General features: G+C 39.7%; 2 long non-coding RNA genes across 4 annotated transcripts in view; both read right to left on the bottom strand.

Moving 5' to 3' along the window:
• The window catches only part of LOC112480629, a 141582-nt gene extending 128231 nt beyond the window's left edge, over positions 1 to 13351 (bottom strand). For both annotated transcript variants that reach the window (XR_003046710.1, XR_003046712.1), the window contains exon 1: positions 12893 to 13351. This is a non-coding gene — a long non-coding RNA (uncharacterized LOC112480629). The remainder of the gene's footprint in view (positions 1 to 12892) is intronic.
• Positions 13352 to 13358: 7 nt separating this feature from the next.
• On the bottom strand, positions 13359 to 22257 carry LOC112480628. Of its 2 annotated transcripts, none has more exons than XR_003046708.1 (3): positions 21336 to 22257; positions 16962 to 17272; positions 13359 to 14138 (listed from the first exon to the last, which is right to left on the bottom strand). It is a non-coding gene; the product is annotated as an uncharacterized LOC112480628 (long non-coding RNA). The 2 variants fall into 2 exon arrangements; XR_003046709.1 differs by having other exon boundaries at positions 17088 to 17272.
• Between the last annotated feature and the right edge of the window lie 65 nt (positions 22258 to 22322).

Below are 22322 nucleotides of genomic sequence, written 5' to 3'. Positions count from 1 at the left end.
AGGCTCTGCATCTCTGCTGCTGCCCTAAGGGCTTAACTTTTTAATGAAAGAATAAATGCTCTTCCACTCAGTAGATAAAGTAAATGTGAATTGTTAATAACTGAGCACAGTCAATAAAGGGATGTTTTAACAAATACATCTGAAGCCTATTTCTGTGGAATTTAATAATACCTGTTTAAAATTAGAGCTCATTTTTAGGGATAGAAGAGAATAATTATCCTAGCTTAAGAGGCTTCATTTGAGAAAGAAAAAAAAAAAGACTTAAGCTCCCAAAATGCATATGAGTCTCAACATGCTTTGCATGTAGTCAGTGAATTGATTTGTAATATTTGAGTACTGTTTGGATAGTTTTTCAGTTATCATCAATTGAGTTAACTAAGCTTATAAAATAGTAGTTTTATCAGGTTTTAAAATCTTGGGGAAAATTCACTTCTGACTATAACTGGACAGATATGTCATCTAAAGACAAAATATTCTTCACCATTTTATATAAAGTATTAAAAATGTAGCTGTGTACTCTTATTTATATGTAGTGGGGTTTGGCCAATATAGGAATGGGTTCATTTAAAAACAAAATTGCCTGTCCCTTTTAAAATCGCATCATTGCAATTTCATCTATAATGAAATTCTTTAGTGAACTATTTTAATGAATTTGGATATTATGAGTCCCTCAGTTAAATATAAATTTGATCGGCATGATTTATTCTAAGAAATTACAGAATATTAGAGCTGGCCAACCTTAGATATTATCTTGTCCCGTCCCCCACCCCCACCCCTTATTTTATACATGAAGAGAAATCTGACATTTAGAGAGTTTCACCGACTTAGCCTGAGGCCACAGTCAGTCAGCTGTCAGACCAAGTCTTGCCACCCACCCCAAATTTCCAGTACTACCTGGGCTCACCACAGGGGTATCATGTTATCTCACAAAGAGCATCTTCAACCATTCTTCAACAACACAGATTAGGAAGCAACTTTAAAAGCCTTCCAAGATAAGAGAGGTAAAAATTTTATAATTGAATAGCAACGTTTATAATTTATAAATTTCTGGAACACATCTTATTTGATTTTATAAATATTTATTGAGCCCTGTGGTAGGCAAAATTCTAAGATGACTCCAATGGATGCTCATCCTTGTATTCCTTCCCTTTTGAGTGTGCATGGAACTCATGAACATGATTAAATATCACTGCCATGATTACGTTATATTGTATGGTAGAAGAAAGGCTATCCTGGTTGGGCCTGATCTAATCAGGTGAGCCCTTTTAAAAAAGAGAGTTCTCTGTGGCTGATTATAGACGAAGAAATCAAAGAGACGTGTTCCAGATAGCCTGGAAGAAAGTAAGCATCAATACTGTAAACTACGTAATAGGGCCACATGGCAAGAGACTGTGGGCAGCCTCTAGGAGCTGAGAGTAGTTCCTGGCCAATAGCTATAAGGAAAACGGGGACATCAGTCCTATAGCTTCAAGGAAATTAATCTGTCAACAATTGGTGAGCCTAGAAGAGATACCTGAGCCCCAGATGAGAACCATAGCCCTGGCTAACACCTTGATTTCAGCTCAGTGAGACTCTGATCAGAGAATATACCCATACCATGCCTAGACCTGTGAAATAATAAATTTGTTTCAAGCTGCTAAATTTGTGATACTTTGCTACAGCAATAGAAGTCCCTACAACACTGATGCACATTTGTAGGTGGTGAGAGTTCAAAAAATGAATAAGGCACAGTCCTTGTCTGAGAGACACTCGGTGTCTCTTGGGAGCAGGGAGAGGCAAGTTAATAAAGCACTACAACATAGTGCCATGAGAGCTGAAACTGAGACATGTAAAAAACATAGCAGCCAGATGGGGACAGTGGTGGGAAGGCTTCACAGAAAATTAGACTTAAACTAGGTTGGTGGTTGGATAAAAGCAATAGGAGTGGAGTTCAGAGTGAGGCGGTCATCCCATCCCGAAGGACTAGCATGTGAAAAAGAAGAGTGTGGAGGGGCATGGCATATTTAGAAAATGGCAGGTGGTTTTGTATGGCTGTAGTGAAGGGGAAGGGAGTGAATGAGATGAGCCTGACAAGATCGATCGGGGTCCACATCATGAAGACCTCAAGCAATGTGATTTTTTTTTTCCCCTGCAGTGGTGTCCTCCCTTGCTTCCTGCCCCCAGCCAGAGTCATCCCTCTGGCTCCTGATTCTTTAAGTGTATCTGGCCTCTATTCCAGCCCCACTCAGTCCTTCTAGTCCTCAAGCATGCTCAGCTCAGCAGTCCCCTCTACTAGACCTGCAGGACCTTCATGTCTTCAATACAACTGGGGAGAGAGGATCATAGACAAGATGGCTCATTTGTGTGTCTGGTACCCTGTGTGCCCTGGCACCGTGCTCCAGGCAGCATGAGGGCTGTGTGGCCCAAGTCTTAGGGTTGCTGGTCCTTCTCTTGGATCACCAGCTGGAAAAGTTCCAAGAGTTTCAGGGTCTGCTGAGCTAAGGGAAAGAATCTATTGGTTCCCCTCAGAAAGCAGGACTGGCCAGAGACCTTGGACATTTGTTCTTTTGGAGCACTTCTTGCCTGAGTATAACCACTGTATGTTGACAGTGTGGGGACTTCATTCAAACAACAAACTTCCGACTTAAGAATTTCAAACAAGTAAACAGGAACTCATTATACATACAGGGAGTTAAAGTGTTGGCTGAGGCAAGAAACAATAGGTGCTACATCCCAAAGGAAATACTAGATTACATAAGGGTTGTTGGAGACCAGAGAGAGGATATTTGGAGGATCTTTTCTAAAGAAAATTGTGTTCTCACTTCCCACCAAAGTAAAAGGTTGGGGTCACCCAATATGTCAAGAGAAAAGGGACATAAGTGGGACTCATCAGACAGCCTAATATATATCCCTGGGTAGGAAGAACACAGCTCCCTCCTGGGAAATCATGTGTAAGAAGAACTAGCAAGCCACCCTGGTGCAGAGGGAAGGGGAGCTGCTGTTGCTCTGAGTTTGTCCAGGGGAAGAATGTGTGTGTGTGTGTGTGTGTGCGTATGTTTCTTCATGGATTAGATCTGGGTCAGTCATGAGCAAGGGCTGGCTAGAGGAAGCCTAAGGTGCAGGCAGACCTTAGAAGAGGGGAAGCAGAGGGAGAACACTAGGTTCCTAGTGGCTAAGGAAGTAAGTGACTGTTCAGATGGAGAGCAGATTTGCCTGAATCTGGGGAACTGCAGGTGAGACATCACCAGCTGTGAGTGCAATCTCCCAAGATCCCATAAAAGCCTCTATGAAATGTGGTCTGCTTTAAACGTTTACCAGACCCAGAAAGTTGGAAGGCATCTTACAACTTCACCAGACAACACTCATGCCCCTCCCCACGTCTCCTACCTTCCCCTATCCCAACCCTAGAAGGATCAGAAACTGCCAGGAGCAAAGAGAGAAAGACCTTCTCCTACAGCTTCTCACCTACGCATGGTTTCTCACTACGGTAAGGGTAAGACTTAATTTTAAATCAAGTTCTAAGTTTTGCTTATGGCATAGGAATAGGCACAATAACATAATGTGAAATGACCATGGGACTTTCTGATAGAGTCCTGACACTATCTGATTTTAATTTTATCCTAAAGAGAGTAAGAAATTCCCCCATTGAATATATCTGTAGTGGGGGACATAAATAAAGATGCTTTCTGATTGTATTCCACATTCAGAGTATTAATTACATTGTGCCTAACATTGTTTCTTACCTATAAATCTTCAACAAATTTATTTATTCTTATTTGAGAGTAATGTGGTCATGTGACTAAGAATCCTGGAGACCTTCAGCAATCTCTCGGGTCCCAATAGGTGGCAAATCGAAAGGCAGCTCTCTAGAAACATAATATCTAACAGATGGTTTGATTACTCCCACTATTGATAAACATCAATGTTATGTCACTTATTATAGTCATTTTTATGTATTTGTAGTAATGATTACTTTTTCTTTCTGGCATTATGTTTGCAGAGATCAGTTTGTTTTTATATAAAGACAGGTTCTGATACCAGGTCATCATAATATTCTCCCACTTCCAAGGAAATAGTGATATAACCTTTCCTTTCCTTTATTTCCTTAGCTGATGCTTTAAAAAAGAGTGAAATAAACGTTGAGTTTGGGACTGCATATTGATGCTTTTAGTTACAGTGCTGCTTTCTTCCAGATGTCTCATCATAACATTATAAGGGCTTGCTAGAACACACCACTCTTTGGCCAGTTTATTGCAGGAAGCAGGGGTTCACTCCGATTAGGGTTGTTTTGTTTGTTTGTGTGTTTGTTTGTTTATAATAATGCAGTCACTCATGGAAATCTGACAACAGGAATCACCACAGTAGGGCCAGACCTCAGGAAATCCTCCTAAGGAACCCAGAAACTGAGGCAGCATCCTTCTCACAGTGCTTCAGCTTCTTTCTTTTCCACTCCTCTCCTGGATCACCAGCTCCCCTGCTTACTCACAGTATCTGCTTTCTCATAACTACAACTTGCTCATGCCCATCATTCCTACTGACCCTTCTATTCAGCAAACAGTGGTCTGAGTCCCAGCTTTTCTATTCTGAAATCTCAAAAGGCAACTTTTACTCAGCTTATATTTTATAGCCAGCCACCCAAGGCATATGTTAGCTGATCAAGCCTATAGAAAGAGCCACCCTTGGGTGAGGTGTTCATCCCTGGCCCATTTGGGGACCAAGACCATGTGGTATGTACATCATAGTCACTGCTCACTCAGCAGAGACTGAAAGCATGGCTGGCAATCTTCAGTAGCCCTGGTACACACCTGAAAAGTTTAAGAGCATGTCATTCTACCATATTCAAAAGTCGAGAAGAATGGTTTGAGTGTAATGAGGACTTGAACCAGGGCAGTGGGAGTTAGAAAGAAATATCAGAAGATATTTGAGAGTAAGGATGACAAGAATTCATGACTGACTGGAGGCGGGGTTAGGGGGAGTGAGCAGTGAGAAAACATGGAGTCTGGGATGATGCCCAGTCTTCATGTTGTGGCTATTGGGTAAATCCTTGTCCTTACATTTTCCCTCACAAAGAGAGTATGAGAGGAATGGGAGGTTGGTTTTTGATTGTGCTTTGTAGATGGGAAATGTGGGACATGGGGGATTTGCCATGTTGTTGGACATCCAGGTAAAAGATTAACGTTGGAAGTTCAAAACACAGGTCTGGATTTGAGAGCCCCCAGAATATGGTTGGAACTTCACCCATCTGGCATGTGGAGAGAAGCAAACTAGAACTAATCCCTGGGAAATACCAATCTTGATCATATGGGCAGAGAAGGGCTAGTGAAGGAAACGGGAATGAGAGGTGATAGAACCAGAGTGGGAAAAGTTCATCCAATTTGTATTATTTAATGCCTTTCCTTTTTCAATAGTGCCATGTATTAGTCTAAGCACTGGGGATAGAGCAGCAAACAAAATAGCAAAAGTTCTTGCGTTCTAGGAAATGAGACAGAGAATAAAAATATCACGACAATGGAAAATAATCCATATCTTGAAGTCAGAGGAAGAGTTTTTCCCAGAGTAACTGACAGTATCAAATGTCAGAAGAGCTAGGATGAGGCCTGACAAGAAGACATTGGATTTGAAAATTAGGAAATTAATGCTGTGGTAGGGTGAATAATGGCCGCCAAAGATATCCAGTCCTAATCCCTAGAATCTGAGAGTGTTACCTTACATGCAAAAGCGAATTGGCAGATGCAGTTAAGAATCTCGAGATGGGACATTTATTGTGAATTATCCACCTGAGTCCTAAATGTAACCACAAGTGTCCTTATAAGAGAGAGATTTGACTACAGAAGAGAAAGCAAATGTAACAATGGGAGCAAGAGGTTGAAGTGATACATGAAAGAGGTCATGAGCCAAGAAACACAAGGGACCTTCAGAAGCTAAAAAAGACAAAGAAACAGATTCTTCTCGAGAGCTTTCATAAGGAAGAAGCTCTGCTGGCATCTTGAATTTAGCCCATTAAAACTGATTTTAGATTTCTGGCCTACAAACCTCAAGTTTATAAGACAATGAACTTGTGTTGTTTTAAGCCACCAAGTTTGTGGTAATTTGTTACAGCAGCAATAGGAAACTAATACAAATGGTAACGATCTTATTGACAAAAATTTGGGTGGGGAGAAGGAGAGGAAGATGTAGAATCAAAGAAAACTGCATTTAGATGATGAGTGAGAAGTTCAGATGAGATAGCAAAGTATCCAACTTTCAAGAAGTTTTCAAACATCTCATTTGATACTTTAAGAAAAAGTATCGGGGAAGAGCTGAAGACTTAATTAATCAATACCCTCAAATGCAAGTAGTGTTAGGGAAGTACCATAACTTTCAGCCTATCTTAGAAGAGCTAAGCAACTGGGCAGGAGAATTCAGAGGCTTCCAGAGCAACTCTGGCACTGGAGCCAGAGGGTAAACCATGCCAACCCATCCTAGTCCAGACACACACCAGATCCAAAGCTCTTGCTCAACACAGAGACCATAATACTTTGATGCTGTGACCCAGAATCCTACACCTGGCACAGATCTTACATCTCTCCACTGACAGAAATCTATGCTGACTGTTGAGGCAGAGCCAACAGAGAATGGCCTCATCTGGCCAGTCTTTAATTTAGACACTGATATTTTGCATTTTACCTCCCCTCTCAGGTTCAAAAAGGATGACTGCCAAAGCTAAAGACTTCTGAATTCTAAAGCCTAGAAGGGCATAAAGCTTTGGAAAAGGAGGGAAATATTAAAATCATACAAAAGATGGAGAACAGCTCATCGTAGCAGTGCCAGATGATAGATTAAACACAATAAGAATCCAGCTATAGGCCCACACTGAGTGACAAAGGCATCCCTTCCTCATGCCAGAATGTTATATTTGAACCATTCCTGATAGAAACAAGGTAGGCTTAATATTAACTGGAACTTTTCTTAATGATTTGGAAACACCAAGAAGTAGAGAGGGTACAGGTTAAAGGCAAGTTCAGCCTATGACCTCACTGCACTACTCACAATGCACTGATGTGACCCAACACCCTTGAGAAACCCTGATGGCCTTACTATAGCCTTACTATAGCACTTCACTGGACAGAAAACCCCAGCAATGGTCCTCAGTCCTCCTGATGATGTCAACCCATGCCCTGGCCATTAAGGCAGAAGAGAGGGAAACAAACTGTAGACAACAATTCCCTCAAAATTGGGTTAAAATGTACAATTGCATCAGGGGACTAGATCGACTATCAGCTGAGAAACTCCCTTATTCAGGACAACTTACTCCCCAAGCAGGTAAGGAAGGTGTTGTATGTTCTTTCTTAGGAGTTTAATGCTAAGAAGAGAAAAAGGGCATCTATTCACAATCTGGGCAATAAAATAAAAAGGCATTAGGAACTGGAAAAGAACTGTCAGTGGAACTAAGTTTTAGGATTTAACTCCACCTGTCCCTACATATTCTTTGTAAAGTTATCCTCAAATAAGGCCAACATTCACTCTTTTAAGGTTGGAGGAGATTAAGACATTCAAAAACCACAGGTTGTGGGATTTATTCCCATGGTGAATGCTCACTTCTAGTATCAGCCTTTGGTTCTGCATGATGGCTCTTGTCTTGAAAACTAGCAAGATTCCTGAATTTGGAAAGAATCCTGCTCTGTGAAACACTTTCAAGTTAGAGTTTTTAGCAGTGTGACATTTCTCTACACCAGTAATAGAGGAAAGATTGACAGGGCGAAGATACCATTGAGTTCTCACCTAACGGTAAAAAGCAACCTCCCAGCTGGCAGACGCAGGCCAACACATTCAGGCCTTTGAGTTATAAAAGCTTTTTTTTTTTTTTTTTAATTTCTTTACCTTACCTAATAACTTTAATAGATAACATGATTTAGATATTTCAATTTGCTCTATTAATTTAAAGTGGTGTTTTCCATTTGTATATGTGTGACTAAAAGAAAAATACAATATTGCATTTTGTGATATGTTTTATAACCTGTACACAAAGTGGGGCCAACGGATGTCTTCAAGAGAAATAAAAGACACTGCTGTCATTCTAAGTAAATTCACCAGGAGGAAGGAAGAGTGGAACAGATGATTACAAATGCTTAGGGAGAAGCATCACTTTGCCAATCGTGCAGAGCCTACAATTATGTGCAATTCCCTACTTATACGTTTTGGTTATGCTGAACATTGAAAAAAATCTAAATGATGGTGAGGAGAAAAGAGAAAGGGAGAGATTTAAGCATTCAATGGAAGGCGTTCATTTAAATGGAGACGTTGCCTCACCATAGAGGGCAGTTAAAAGTTTGATAGTCCCCCTGGCAACCTATTGTCAAATCATTTTTTTTAAAAACCATGGATTTGGGATCCTTATAAATCTTCCTTATTATTTTGAAGCCAAGAATGGTTCCTCCTGCTCACAAAACATGATCACTTTTCACTGATATTTTTTAATGCCCTGATTTTGAATATCTGAAAAAGATAAATCTTCAACCTTTAGAAATAAATCTTCTGTTTCCTCCTTGCCAAATCCATAATAGATCCTTTTCTACCACTGACAGCAACATCAGATATGTAGAGGTCCCTTGCTTGGTTAGAAGTGTGCTCTGATTTTCAGCAAGAATGTGAATGTAGTTAAAGACCCATACTAAGACATGTTCAGCACATTAGAAATTCTTTTCAGTTCTATTCTGGAGGTGTTCCCTGAAGTCTCAATTTGACTGTGGGGCTCATTCAGAGCTGACATCCTCCGAATTGGGTGTCCCAGGGAGGGGAGAGAAGAGGCCTTCAAGACCTGGGCTGCAGCAGGTGAAGTGAAGATGCGAAACTAGATGGGGCCCTGGCCTTGGCCTCTTCAGAGCCCTAGGGTCTTCTCCACTCCTCACGCTGGAGGTTAGTTTACCCCAAATTATTGCTTTGGGGAGAGTAAGGCAAATCTGAAGATGAGCAAACCACAGAATCACTCAGAAGCATCAGAAAATGAAGTCTGAGATTCTACAACAGCATGAGTTTTTATCTCTCGTTCTGCCTCATCATTTATAACTAAAATGTGGAAGAGAAGGTAATTAAACTACCTAGAGTTATATAGGATTTTCTATTCCCTCCAACTTTTATTTTTAAATATATATATTTTATATTTTATTCTTTCAGCAATCTCATGATATAAATAGGGCCAGTATTATTATCCTGTGAATAGGGAGGCTCAGAAAGGGGAAATGACCTCCATGAGGTCATGCAGTGAGTCAAATACACCCCAAGGAATAATACCCAGTTCTGCTCTTGTTTAATCCAGAATATGTATGTACCCTACTGGCTTTTAGCATCCCTTTCCTCCTTCTCTCTTTGGTGGTTCTCTTTGGAACATGATCCCTCACCACCTGTGGCATGAAGATGGATGCATGTTCAGAGTTGCAGGACTATTGTTTAAAGGTCCCCCAAGGGGCCTGTTTCCATTGCTTACCTGCAAAGACAATGTTTGAACCTGTGATGGAAATCCCTTAGAGGCATCCACTGGGATTCTTCCCACCGAAGACTGCTGTAATTAGCTGTTAACAACTGTGATTGAACACGGTTTGTTGTAGTCATTGTTCACTGACAGGAGCAGATAAGAGCCACATCTCAGCAAGTGGTGTTCTAAATGGTGTTCCCTGCTTGGTTAAACTCATATAAGGCACCTGTCAAGGACGCTGTTCCCAAACTGCTAGCAGCAGGCGGTGTTGTTGCAACACCTTTGAAAGCCCACAAAAAAGGCCATAACAAATCTCCAGCAAGTGTACTGCCATGCACTGAGAGAAACTGTTTCTATTTTAACCTTGCCCAGGATCTGACTGCCCCTCATTCTTATGGAAGACATAGGTGTGGCCTTGCATAATTTAGAGAAAAGACAGTCTTGGTCTTCCTGATCTTTAAGACTTCTAAGGTTTCAGATCTTCCCCACAAGAACACTTGTAAGTGAAAGTTACAATGTGTAGTACAGTCGCTCTACACTTTTCAGACACTTTGCTCTTACTAGAAGCAAAACAAAACGCTGCTTATGAGCACCTGCTGATGAGACAGAGACAAGAGGCAGCGTGGGTGCGGGATGGGAGGTATTGCCCAGGCAGTAAATCCAAGCTGCTCATACCAAAGGAAGTGTTTCTAGGGAACTTATCTAAGCAAGAGGTAGACACTTAGTAATTCAAACAGGCCATTGGAGATGACTGCTTCATCTCCAGTAAGAAAAGGTCTGATGCCAAAGAGCTCACAAAATGGTGGGATAGCATTTCTCTTTTCAATGTACCCTTTATTCACAATATACATTCCTGTGCTAAATGTTAAGAGTCTCTGTAATCAAATCCTTGTTGACAAGGTGTTAAACAGCTATAATTTGGCTGGTTGGTGTTATTTCAACAATAGTTTTGGCTGGTTGGTGGTATTTCAACAAGTTTTTTTGCATTATGATTCTAAATAACAACAACGACAATGATAACAACAAAAATTCAAGCCTTTCTGTGGTCTAAAATATTCTGCTGTATATATCTCATGCCTTATCACCTCTAACACTGCTGTTTTATAATTCTACCTCATTGTTTTCTCAATCTGTCTCCTTGTTTCAGTGCTCACTGCCGATGTCACAGTTGAGGACTTCATCATCTCTTGCCTACACACTGCAAAAGCCTAGCATCCTAAATGGTCTCCCCTACTCACTGTCCTCCCACCCCATCTCCCATCTACCTCATCATCATTTTCAATTATCGTTCCAAATCACAGGCCTGATTGACCACTCACAAATCCATCATGGCTCTCGATTGCCTATAAAAATGAAAACCAAACTAAAGAACTTAACACAGCAGTAAAAGTCCTGTATCTAGCCCCCATCTACTGTACCTTTCATGTATCCTAAACTCCATCTATTCCAGATAATTTGCCCTTACATGTAAGCACCAACACTTTGACAGTATCTTTGAGCATGCCTTCCTTCTTTACGAAATCACCCTTTTTGAATTAGCTCAAATGCCATTTCTTCCAGGAAATTTTCCGCCATTTTCTTCCAGTCCAAATTAATTAATCTCTCTTTCCTCCAGGTTTATCTAGCACCATATGTTATATATACATATACATGTATATATACATGTACTTTTTTAAGATATAATTCACGTACCATACAATCCACCCATTTAAAGTGTAAAATTTAATGGTTCTTTAGAATAATCACAGAGTTGTGCAACCATCAATTTTAGAATATTTTAATCATCCCAAAAAGAAACCCTGTACCCATGAATAGTCCCTCCTCATCTCAGGCAGCTACCAATCCATTTTCTTTCTCTACAGATTTGCCTATTCAAGATATTTCATATAAATGGAATCAATATTATGTGGTTCTTTGTGACTGCCTTCTTTCACTTAGCATAGTTCTTCAAAGTTCTTCTATGTTATAGCATATATCAGTACCTGATTCCATTTTTTATTGAATAATAATAGTCCATTGTATGATTATACCACATTTTATTTATCCATTTATCAGTTGATGGACATTTGGTTTGTTTCAACTTTTTAGCAGTTATGAATAATGCCTCACATGTATTCTGATTACCACTTAATACGTATGGCTTAATATTATGTTTGTTTTATCATTTGATTATAAACACCTTGTGGATAAAGACCACTATTTTCACTCTGTAATCATATATAATAAGTAGTCAATAAATGTTTGACAGATGGATGAATAAGCAGATATTATAGGTTCTTATTATATCAATTATCATACAAGTACTCAGAATAAAAACATTAGCATGGACCCAGTAAATTTACCAATAAATTATAACATTCAAACACTGATGATTTTAAATAGACTTTAATCTCAGCACTATTTTCTGGAATTCCACACATAGATACTACAGTTGATTATTTCATGGAGGCAGCTGTTTTGCTAATAATTGTGCACTGGGTGGACAGAAGCCTGGAAGACATCAGACTTTTTCTCCTAGAATGACTCCAGAGTGACTTATTGTTACACTTGGCTTGACTGAGGCTATTATTCTACTCTAGAGTGATGGTTCTCAAGGCTTGATGAGCATGAGACTCTCCCATGGAGCTTTTTCAAGATACAAATTATCTGAGTCCTGCCTCCCAGATTATGATTATGTATCTTGGGCAAGGGCCCAGGTGCTCACATGTTCTGAAAACAGTAAAGATGCTTCTGATGCATAGCCAGGTTCAAGAATTCCTATTTCAAAAGTTGCCCTGAGGTTAAAAAGAATTAATTTTATAGAGCATGTATGAGCACTTTACTCCTGGAGAGTATTTTACTCATCTTGGGAGATTGCTCATTAATACTACCTAACATTTATTAGGCACTTTTTATTTGCAAAGAGCTTTGCAGTCATCTTTTATTAGCTAGGCTTTCATGCTGGGTGACCTTGTACAAATCAAATAATCCCTTTGTGTCTTAAATTTCCTCAAATATACACTGTAGGAGGTAATACTGACCCACCCTCAAGGGGCATTGTGGAGACTAATGGAGGACTGTAAGGGACTCAACAAACATAAAAATGTTATACGCATGCTTATTAGACAGATATAAAGTCCTAGTCACAGACTTTTAAAATGAAACAAATACCAAAGTAAATTCTCAAACAAGCCTTCCTACAACCTTCATCATCACGTGAAAGATCCTTTCCCAGCTCCAAAATGCAGCAATTTGCCCTTTACACCAAGACTAATAAACACACCTAATCTATAGTCACAGAGAAAACAAAGCTAATGATGGCAGCAAATAAATATATAAACAGCTCTGAAATATAGTTTAAACTTATTTATCATTCACAATGCAATTAGAGAGTACATCTATAAATACACTCTGCTGAAAAATATTCTTATAAAACATTTGTGCCTGTTCATACAAGTCTTTAAGTTAATGCTATATACTCACTGTTGATGTTAAGCCTGTAGTTGTTTTCTAGTTTGCTGATGGTTTTTACATGGCTATATTAACCTCTCCTCATTTCCTCCTCGTAGCTGAAAGAATATATGGTCAAAATGAGACCTTGAGATCTATTTCAAGTCAGGGATGAGTAAAAATGGGCGAGAGAGGGGAAGTTCTTCCAACGTTGGAATCAGAGACAGGTCTTGTAAGGATGATGATCCACAACAAAAGGCTCATTTGCACTATGTTTTTAGTTTCTTGGGAAAAGAAGTCAGACAACAGACATGTTTTTTTCTTTTTTTCTATTTTGCTTTGAAAGGACCACAAAATTTCAAGGACCAGGTCCAGTTATATATTCCAGTTCATTTACAATTGAAGGTTTCTGTGACTCTGAATGAGAATTTGTGCCCTCATGCCCCCCATAGCTGGTTTGAGCCATGAATCCTAAGCATGATCTTTCTGGGGCCACTTTTTTTTGGCTCCTGAAAGTTTGGGTTATATTCCCAAGGGCAGTTGTCTGCTTCTGCTTTGGTTAAGCTTAGGACCTGGTAACAAATTCTATTAAACAAATATTTATTGTATACTTATATCTGTAGACAATACTGTACTGGTTACTGAAGAGGTTATCAAGAGTTCCTTGAGATGTTTACAGGGTTACTATAACTCAATGATCTTGGATCACTGATCAGGTCAAGACCAACATCCTCCCTACAGGGACTCCCAAGGTTTGGTCAGCCCATTTACTGGTTCCCTGGAAACTTCCTAGACTAACCTTCAGCACACGCCAAATTGAAATGTCATTTAACTTCTCATACATTTTTCTACCTGCAACATCTGATTAGATCTCCATCAGAATTCAGAAGCTCCTGTGAAAAGAGCCTCAATCCAGGAAGCCTCATTGGTTGGAGAAAAGTTATTGTTTTTAAATAACATTAATTCCAGCATGTTTCTAACTCAGTAAACTTTAAGAGTCTCAGCATCTTTGTTGAAATCTTAAGAGGAGAAAGAACCACATTGGCTTCATTTCAATAATTAGGAGAAATTAATGCTAATACATGCCTTCAATGGGATTCGCTTAGGTATCCTAAACATTTTCTTCTATCAATGTGTAAAATCCTCAAAAGTATCCACTTGTGGATTTTTTTCCTCTGTAAAGAGATGCAAATGGTTACTGTAAGTTTATGATTTCCTCTGAGTCTTTCAAAGTCTTGTTTTCTCCATACTTCAAGGTAAGCATCTCTGCTTTACAGATCTAGAAACCAAGATGTTATGAATTAGTTTCATCACTTTCCTCAATGAAACACAAACCACCACATCCCAAACCATTGCTCTCCTTGAAATCAGGTGGCATTTTAAGACAAAGTAGAAATTGGGTACAATTTTCTGAGCCAGTGCTTGTTTTACATATCTTTCACAAGGGATCTTAAGGATCTTAGATGAAATTTAATCATCCTTACATGTTAACTTTACTTTCTCCCTTTCAAATTCAAAAAAAAGGAGAAATACTCAAACATTCACTCTTAAATACATATGATTTGGTTAATAAAATAGAATCTGGGCAAAGTCAAACATGGCACTGGAGGGTTGAGAGACAAGGATAATGTTGTTTATTGAGATTTGAAATACCTAACTTTGGTAGTTCCCCATTTGTCTTCATGCAGAAGATCAAAACTGGCCTGTTATTTGTGGTAGATATTCACTCTAGAGGAAGATTTCTCTAATTGATCATGGATAGACATAAAAAATAAAAAAAATAAGTAAAAATCTCTTCCACAAAACTAGATCAATGTGAAGCACCCTATTTACCAGATGTTAAAATGTTCAGTTTTAATTTTTATGTCACTTGAGTGTCTGTCCACCTCCTTGGAGCATCTCTTTATTTCTTTGGAGGAAAATCTAAATAAAGTTATTTGTTTCCTTTCTAAATATTTTTTAAGTTAACAGTAATACTTTTTTCACTTGTATTGTAGTCCTGATGATTAAACAGTAAAAATGCTAATTAGAAATCTGTATTTGGAGAGAAAAGCTATTTCTTGATGGACAAAATTCAAACTGAGATGGAGACATTATAGGGCACTTAAATAAATAAGGTTGCATAGTAAGGGGAAGGGATTAGAGACTGAATCAACCAACTTGAGAGATTCTGTTTTAGTGGAAAGACTAATCTGAGATCAGAATGTGTTAAAATTGCTCACACTATTAAAATGTCCATACTATGTAAAGCAATCTAGAGATTCAATGCAATCCCTATCAAAATACCAATGGCATTTTCCACAGAACTGGAACAAATAATCCTAAAATTTATATGGAAACACAAAAGACCCCAAATAGTCAAAGGAATCTTGAGAAAAAAGAACAAGTTAGAAGTAACATGCTACCTGATGTCAAACTATACTACAAGGCTATAGTAATCAAAACATCATGGTACTGGCATTAAAACAAATACATAGATCAATGGAACAGAATAGAAAACCCAGAAATAAACTCAAGCCTATATGGTCAATTAATCCATGGCAAAAGAGGAAGGAATAGACAGTGGGGTAGAGAAAGTCTCTTCAATAAATGATGCTGGGAAAACTGGACAGACACATGCAAAAGAATGAAACTGGATCATCTTCTTATACCATATACAAGAATAAACTCAAAATGGATTAGAGACTGAAATGTAAGACCCAAAACCATAAAACTCCTAGAAGAAAAATAGGCAGTAAACTCTCTGACATTGCTCTTAATTAATATATGTATATATAGAGATATATATATACATATACATGTATATATATATATACACATATACATGTATATATATATATATGTATATATATACATATACATATATACATATACACACAATGGAATATTATTCAGCCATAAAAAGAATGAAATCTTGCCATTTGCGATAACATAGATGGACTGAGAAGATATTATGCTAAGTGATAATACTTTAGAAATAAGTCAGACAGAGAAAGACAAATACCATACGATTTCACTTATATTTGGAACCTAAGAAACAAAATAAATGAACAAATAAAACAGAAACCAACTCATACATACAAAGAACAAATTGATTGTTGATAGAAAGGAAAGGGTGAAAAAGGAGAAGGAATTAAGATACCCAAATTGCCAGTTATAAAAACAGTCATGGTAAAATACAGCATTGGGAATATAGTCAATAATACTGTAAGAACTATGTACAATATCAAATAAGTACTAGACTTATTGGGGGCAACCACATCTTAAGTTATATCAATGTCTAATTACTGTGTTGTACACTTAAAACTAATATATTGTATGTCAATGGTAAATTTAAAAAAATTTTAATGCTCACAAAACTAAAGTTATCAAAATCCAGACATTTATTGTTAATTGTAGGGCAGAGGAAACAGGGGAAAACACATTTTGTCTTTCTTTTTGGCAGGGAGCTGACAACTTTAGACAAAATGCATGTTAAAAAATTAATTTTCTCTCCCATTTGCTTTTTATTTCTGGAAAGATACTGAGCTAGGGTGAGGGGTATATTATTAGATGAACATCCTGATCCACTGTCCAGAATCTGCACTCATTCTTCACATCAGTATCCGTGAGAAAGTCAAGAGTGCTCCTTTTGAATTCTACATCTGTCGGTGATTAGCTACATCATGGGCAAGTCTGAATCCCTAAATGCATTAGTTTTTCATATCCATTTAAGGAAGAATAATATATATCTTGCAGGAATGTTGTAAAGGTTAGAAAAATGGATGTTTGGGAAAACACCTGGAGACTGAGCATAGCCCTCAGTACATGTTAGGATAATGAGTAAATAAGAAAAGTCAGAGATGAGTCCAGTCCCCATTTTCCACAAGTCAAAATCTATATATTTAGTTAGGCATTCAGCATCCTGAAGAATCTGCTCCTTTCCACTCTCCAGTCCTTTTTCCATGACTGCTCCACTGTAGTCAAACATTCTCCAATATATCTTGAATTTGCCCACCTTCGTATCTATGTCATTCCCACCACCCTCAGCTTCCAGTTGCCAAAATTCTACCCCTCTCTCGAGGGCCTCAAATCCCATCTTCATTAATTTTAGGGGACTCACCTTCTCGTCCTCTAAACCATGGTCCTTGCTGTCTAGGGAACTCCTGGAGATACAATTCACAAACCTCTTCTTGCCTCAATAGACTGCAATCTCCTGCAAGGCTGAGGCCACATATCCAGTACCCACCTCTGTGCACCACAGAACATGGTGCCTTGCCAAGAGTAGATGCTGAATAGACTCATGATGAAACGAATGCATAATTTGTTACTCTGCCCCTGTTGTGCTTTTGGACAAAACACTTTGCCTCTTTCAGTCTTGGTTGCCTCAGCTGTGAACAGAGGATAACAGCATGGATGTACTCCCCAGGTGTGCTGTGAAGAATAAACCAATGACTGAAAAGCAATTTCAAAATGTAAAATGAACTGCTGTATATGTTACATAATCAAAATCATTTCCCTCTGTACTGTTTTATTTGGCTCCATATCTTGGAATCCTTTGTGGGTTTCAGAATTTCACAGATGTAATACCATCCACATTAGCACCTAAATTCTCTTGGGTAATAAACGATTGTGTGTATTATAACTCATGACTATTTTTCCCTGGTATACTTAAACATATGAATCTGTCATAATTTGGGCTATTCATAACTAGTGATACGATTCATTTCTAAGGGATAATCTGTGTTTTTCCTTCTTTGGTTGGCCAGTTATCATTCCCATATTGCTAGCTTCAAGGGAACCAACTTCCATTAAACCCCAAATCCAGATGAACATGTTTAGAAGCCCAAATCCTCTAGGAGCTTACAATCTGAGACCTGGAAATGGGTTTGGGGTTTTGAAGCACTACTTGTTGTCTGTGGCCCTTTTTATCTCAAATTCTGAATCCCTCATTTGCTTTATTGTAATACATATGCTACCAAGTGCTCACTGCAGCCTGATTTCCTAGGTATCAGAAAAGATTAGATTAGCCCTTCTCACATGAAAGCAAGGCAGTGCTAGTTTAAAATGCTATTTTCTTTCTTAATATGTTCAAGAAAGAGGTTGCTTATAAAAAAATAAATTTCTTTGGAATATGTATAGTACCTATAAAAAGAAGCTTTTGATTTTAGTGCATAGTAGGATATTTTCCTAGAATAGTCCTTACACGTAGATAGAAACTCTGAGGAAGAAGAGATGGCAGCAATATCATAGGGTGGTCATGAGGATCAAGTGAATCATTAGATGAAAAGTCTTAGAACAATGCTCAGAACATAGTAAGGGCTCAATAACTATTAGGGGTTGTTATTTGAGCCCAAGATTCATAATAAGCCAATGAGAAAAATCCGATCACCCTCTACTTCCCACAACTTTCGGCTCGGAGAAGCTAAGCAACTTGTCTAAGTTCTCAAGTTAGGAATCAGTGGAAAGAAAATCTAACCCATGGTCTATTGTGTTTCCAGAGCCCATATTCTTTGCCCTGTTTCTTAGAATGACCTACTTTTCTTATTTTTTGCTTAGGTTGGGAGTCCATTTTTCCTCCCTGAACACATGATCCTCTCTTTCCAAATGCCTAATTCCTCAGTGTTACTCATTTTGTTATGAAGTTTTAAAATTAAGAGGTTTTTTTTATTGCTTCTAGTGGACTTCTGCCCAATTTGTCTAGTTTTATGTCAGGCTATTTTTCCAAGATCATTCTAGTCTTTCATCAGACTTGTCCTCACATAATGGCATCCACTTTTAAGAAGTTCAATGTACAATAGTTTTCTTCTGGGGCAAATATGAGAAAATCCCATGTTTTGTGGAAGAGAGGCTTTCCTTCCCCACCCATTTCTGTTATCACATTTTTACTTAGTTGAACTGTGACAATAAAACAACTCTCAGATGGGCAATTGCATTGTCATTCAAATGCAATGAGATATCATTGTTTTGTGGGTGGTATCATCCTGGTTGCAGATATTGTGCCAGAGCAATCTGTTACAAAAATACCTCCTAGTTATGGTATACAAACACCATATTTTAATTTGCCAAAAAAATACCTACATTATATTTTGTAGTCTATACAGCAATTAGTATTTCAAAGTAGCTTATGATCGGTTATCTCTCCTAGCTCTGTAAAATTCATCAGAAGTATCACTGCAGTTTCATAGATGGGAAACTAAGGTATGGGAAGGTTAATAGCTTGCCCAGGGTCTTAGAATGAACCCATAGCATAGCTGGTATTAGAATCTGCTGCTTCTGATTGCATTTCTTTGCTAAGGTCTTTAGCTCAACCTGTTCAAATTCTGAATAATTTTCAAAGTGAACATATGTTGAGAGAGGTGGTGAAAATAGAAAAGAAAGAAAAATATTATTCACTTAAGTAAAACTTCCAAGACATTTAGTAATCAAAGAATAAGGATTGTGGGGACCCTTTCTCCTCGTTTCCACTTATAGATTGAAAGAACAATAACCCAATGAGATTTAAATAAAAATTGCAAGTGTAAAGAGGAATTGTTTAGACCACACTATATTCCCATTTCAACATCATTTTGTTGTTCTTTTCAGCAATCAGTACTACTACAAATGCCATGCATTTGAAGTGCTTTGTAACTACTGTCATGGTGTCTCCTTTAAGCAGATAAACAGTGGACCAATTCTGCCAGTGCTGTCTTATGGTCAAGGAAGTAAAGATAAACAGAGGTTAAGTGACTATTAGGAGCACTCAACCTGCCCACTGCTCAGTTTAGAACCAGGGCTCCTATTAGTCACGTTCTATTGAAATTTAGGTTCCAAAATTTTGTTTTAGTGTCAGATGGGTAACAGTGCCTGAAGGCAGATTTGCTCACCATTTACAAAGGGATCAGCCCTGCTTCCACAATCTCACCTCAATCTCCTCATTCCCAAGCCATTCCACAAAATTCCTCACCGCCCCCCCTCCCTCCCCGAGAGAAATTTCCTTTGGTGAAATAGGTAGAACTAAACATGACTTCCCTGTCCAGATATCTATGGTTTTCTCTTTGTTTCATACAGATAAGACTATAATGAGTTCTTAGATAAGTAACAAATCTCATTTTCCTTTGCAGAATATGGAGATGGCCTAAACTCAAAAGATCGTTAAGGGAACTGGCAACCAACAGAATAAGTCTGTGTCCAAGTGATAAGCTCTTGTCAAATACCAATTAAAACAGAAGACGGTGTGGAAATATGAACATAGTTTAGATGTGCTCTCTTTTCATGTCATTCATTCTATAACGGAAAATGAGACCAGCTACTTATCCAACAGCCCATAGACAGTTGTGTCTGTATGAACTGAACAAAAACCTTAGAAATCAAGACATGGAAGTCATTTGTTTAGTTCTAACTTATTTCATGAAATTTCTTATTTCTTTTTTGCACCATCTAATATAAATGCTATACTATAGCGAAGTACAGTCAACAGGCAATGTTTGGCTCCTATTATCAAGGTGATTTTTAAAATAATCATTGGCATCAGTGAAAAACCTTCAGTGTTAATACAGTAAACTTTTTCTCTAATTATATCCAGGAATGGGGGAGGGGGACAGAGGAATCCAAGAAAACAAATATTTCCCCCTTACCTCCCATCCTGACCTGGGCAGAGACCTGGTATATAGTCCATTCATGTGGTCTACATCTACTTCCTTGTCAACAAAGGCCATTCTCCCAGGCCACTCAGCAGCATGCTAAGCAATCATTGGAACTGAATGATCTCCCTTGTCTGTACCCAGATGAGCATTTAACTTTGAACAATTTCTGCATCACTAATCAATTTGAGAGGGAGGGGGCTACTAAGAACTAAAAGCAGACTGATTTTCTTGTCTTTCTGACAGCCTGACTTATTTATGGACCTTTCCCCATTGAGATAGAGATATCTGAGGTGACACAATTTGAAACTCAGTCCAGGCCAGAGTCACCTCACAGTTGTAGACTTCCCTGGTGGAGGGGCCATTTCGCTCCTTTTCAGCCACAGGCCCTTTGCCTTCCTTCTTAGCAATGACCCTCATCAGAACATGCACATGAGAAGTGAGCTACAGTGCAGGTCTTTATGGGGGCCAGGCAGCCATTGAAATAACACCTGCGGAAGTCTATTTCCTCACACATGATATCCTGAATAGTTAACTTCAGTGAAAGACTAAAACTTTTAGGACTTCTTTTATCTTAAGGAGACAATGATCAGTGATGAAGGTGTCAGGGCGCCAGGAAGTTTGACCCCCTTTCCTGCTATGCATACCTTCGTTTTAGTAACATGGGTTGGGTGCCTACCTATGGAAGATGCATTTCCAGGCACACAGGCCCCTACTTACCCACAGCTTACAGTTCAGGGCTTACTAACGTTCTAGGCTTCAGCCTGGAAAGCAACCCCAACCCTTTGCTTTATGACTCTTATGTCTCTTTATATCCTGCTCTGCATGTGTGCTACAGCCACAGTAAGGGCTTAAAAACCGGCTAAAGGGCTCACCTAGTCAGCCAGCGAAAAGCCCAGAGCCACAAAGCCTTTCTCCGGGGCTACTCGGCCACAACTGATCCAGTGAGCTCAGGCTTCCCCCATGCCCTCCACCATGGAGGTCTCTGAGCTAGGTCCAGGGACTTCTGAAGGGGAGTGGGGCGCGAGCATGTACAGTGGGTCAGACGTGGAGCTCTGCGGCGTTCCTTCCTTCGAAGATGGATGGTTCTGAATGCCTTTGGTGGACCCAATGTACAGCAGGAGCCACCGCTGAGGATGCCACCTTGCGGGGCAGCCCAACCGGAAGGAAGGTCTCGCGTGTTCCGGCGCCGTCGAGTGCCCGAGATTTATTCGCAACCCCCCTCCCCACGACCCCACCGCCCCTGGAGACGAAAGAGCCCGGGGCGCCTTGGTCGGAGAGAGGAACCTAGGTGCCTGGTACTGTCCCCGCTGGTGGTGCTGTGGAAGGTATGGGTGGAGAAGGGACGAGTAATGAACTTTCCGGGAGGTCTGTGGAGTCAGAGTTTCGTTTCTGGAATAACCACCAGACCTCAATAAGAACCTCTTCCAGAGGGCCTGGTGCTCCCCGTTCCGGGCCCAGACCTTCACTGACGGCTAGGTGATCTGGCCCGGGACTCACCCTTTTTGGGTGTTCGTTTCCCTCGACTGCTGAGGTTCTTTTGAGGCACTCAAGTTCCGCACCTTCTTCGGGCGCCAGGTGTGGGCGTTGTCTGCCTAGTCTCCGCCCGAACTGCAGCTGGGTTTCTCGCTCCACAGCGAACAGACTCGCTGCAGCTCCGGGCTTCTCTCAGCCAGGGGCTTTCCGAGGCCGCCACTTCCCTCCGGAGGCGCCGGGGTCCGGCCGCAGCCGCACACATAGCGCGGGCCCTCAGCCCCCGTTGCTCACCGCAGCCAACTCGACCGCCGCCCGCGCGTCTCTTCGCCAGCCCTCGGCTGCGGTGATTGGGCCGCGGCGACGGGGCGGAGCCCGGAGCTCGGCAC

Source organism: Pteropus alecto, unplaced genomic scaffold, assembly GCF_000325575.1.
Source record: "Pteropus alecto unplaced genomic scaffold, ASM32557v1 scaffold20, whole genome shotgun sequence".
NCBI classification, from domain to species: Eukaryota; Metazoa; Chordata; class Mammalia; order Chiroptera; family Pteropodidae; genus Pteropus; species Pteropus alecto.
This window is presented reverse-complemented; position numbering and strand designations above follow the sequence as displayed.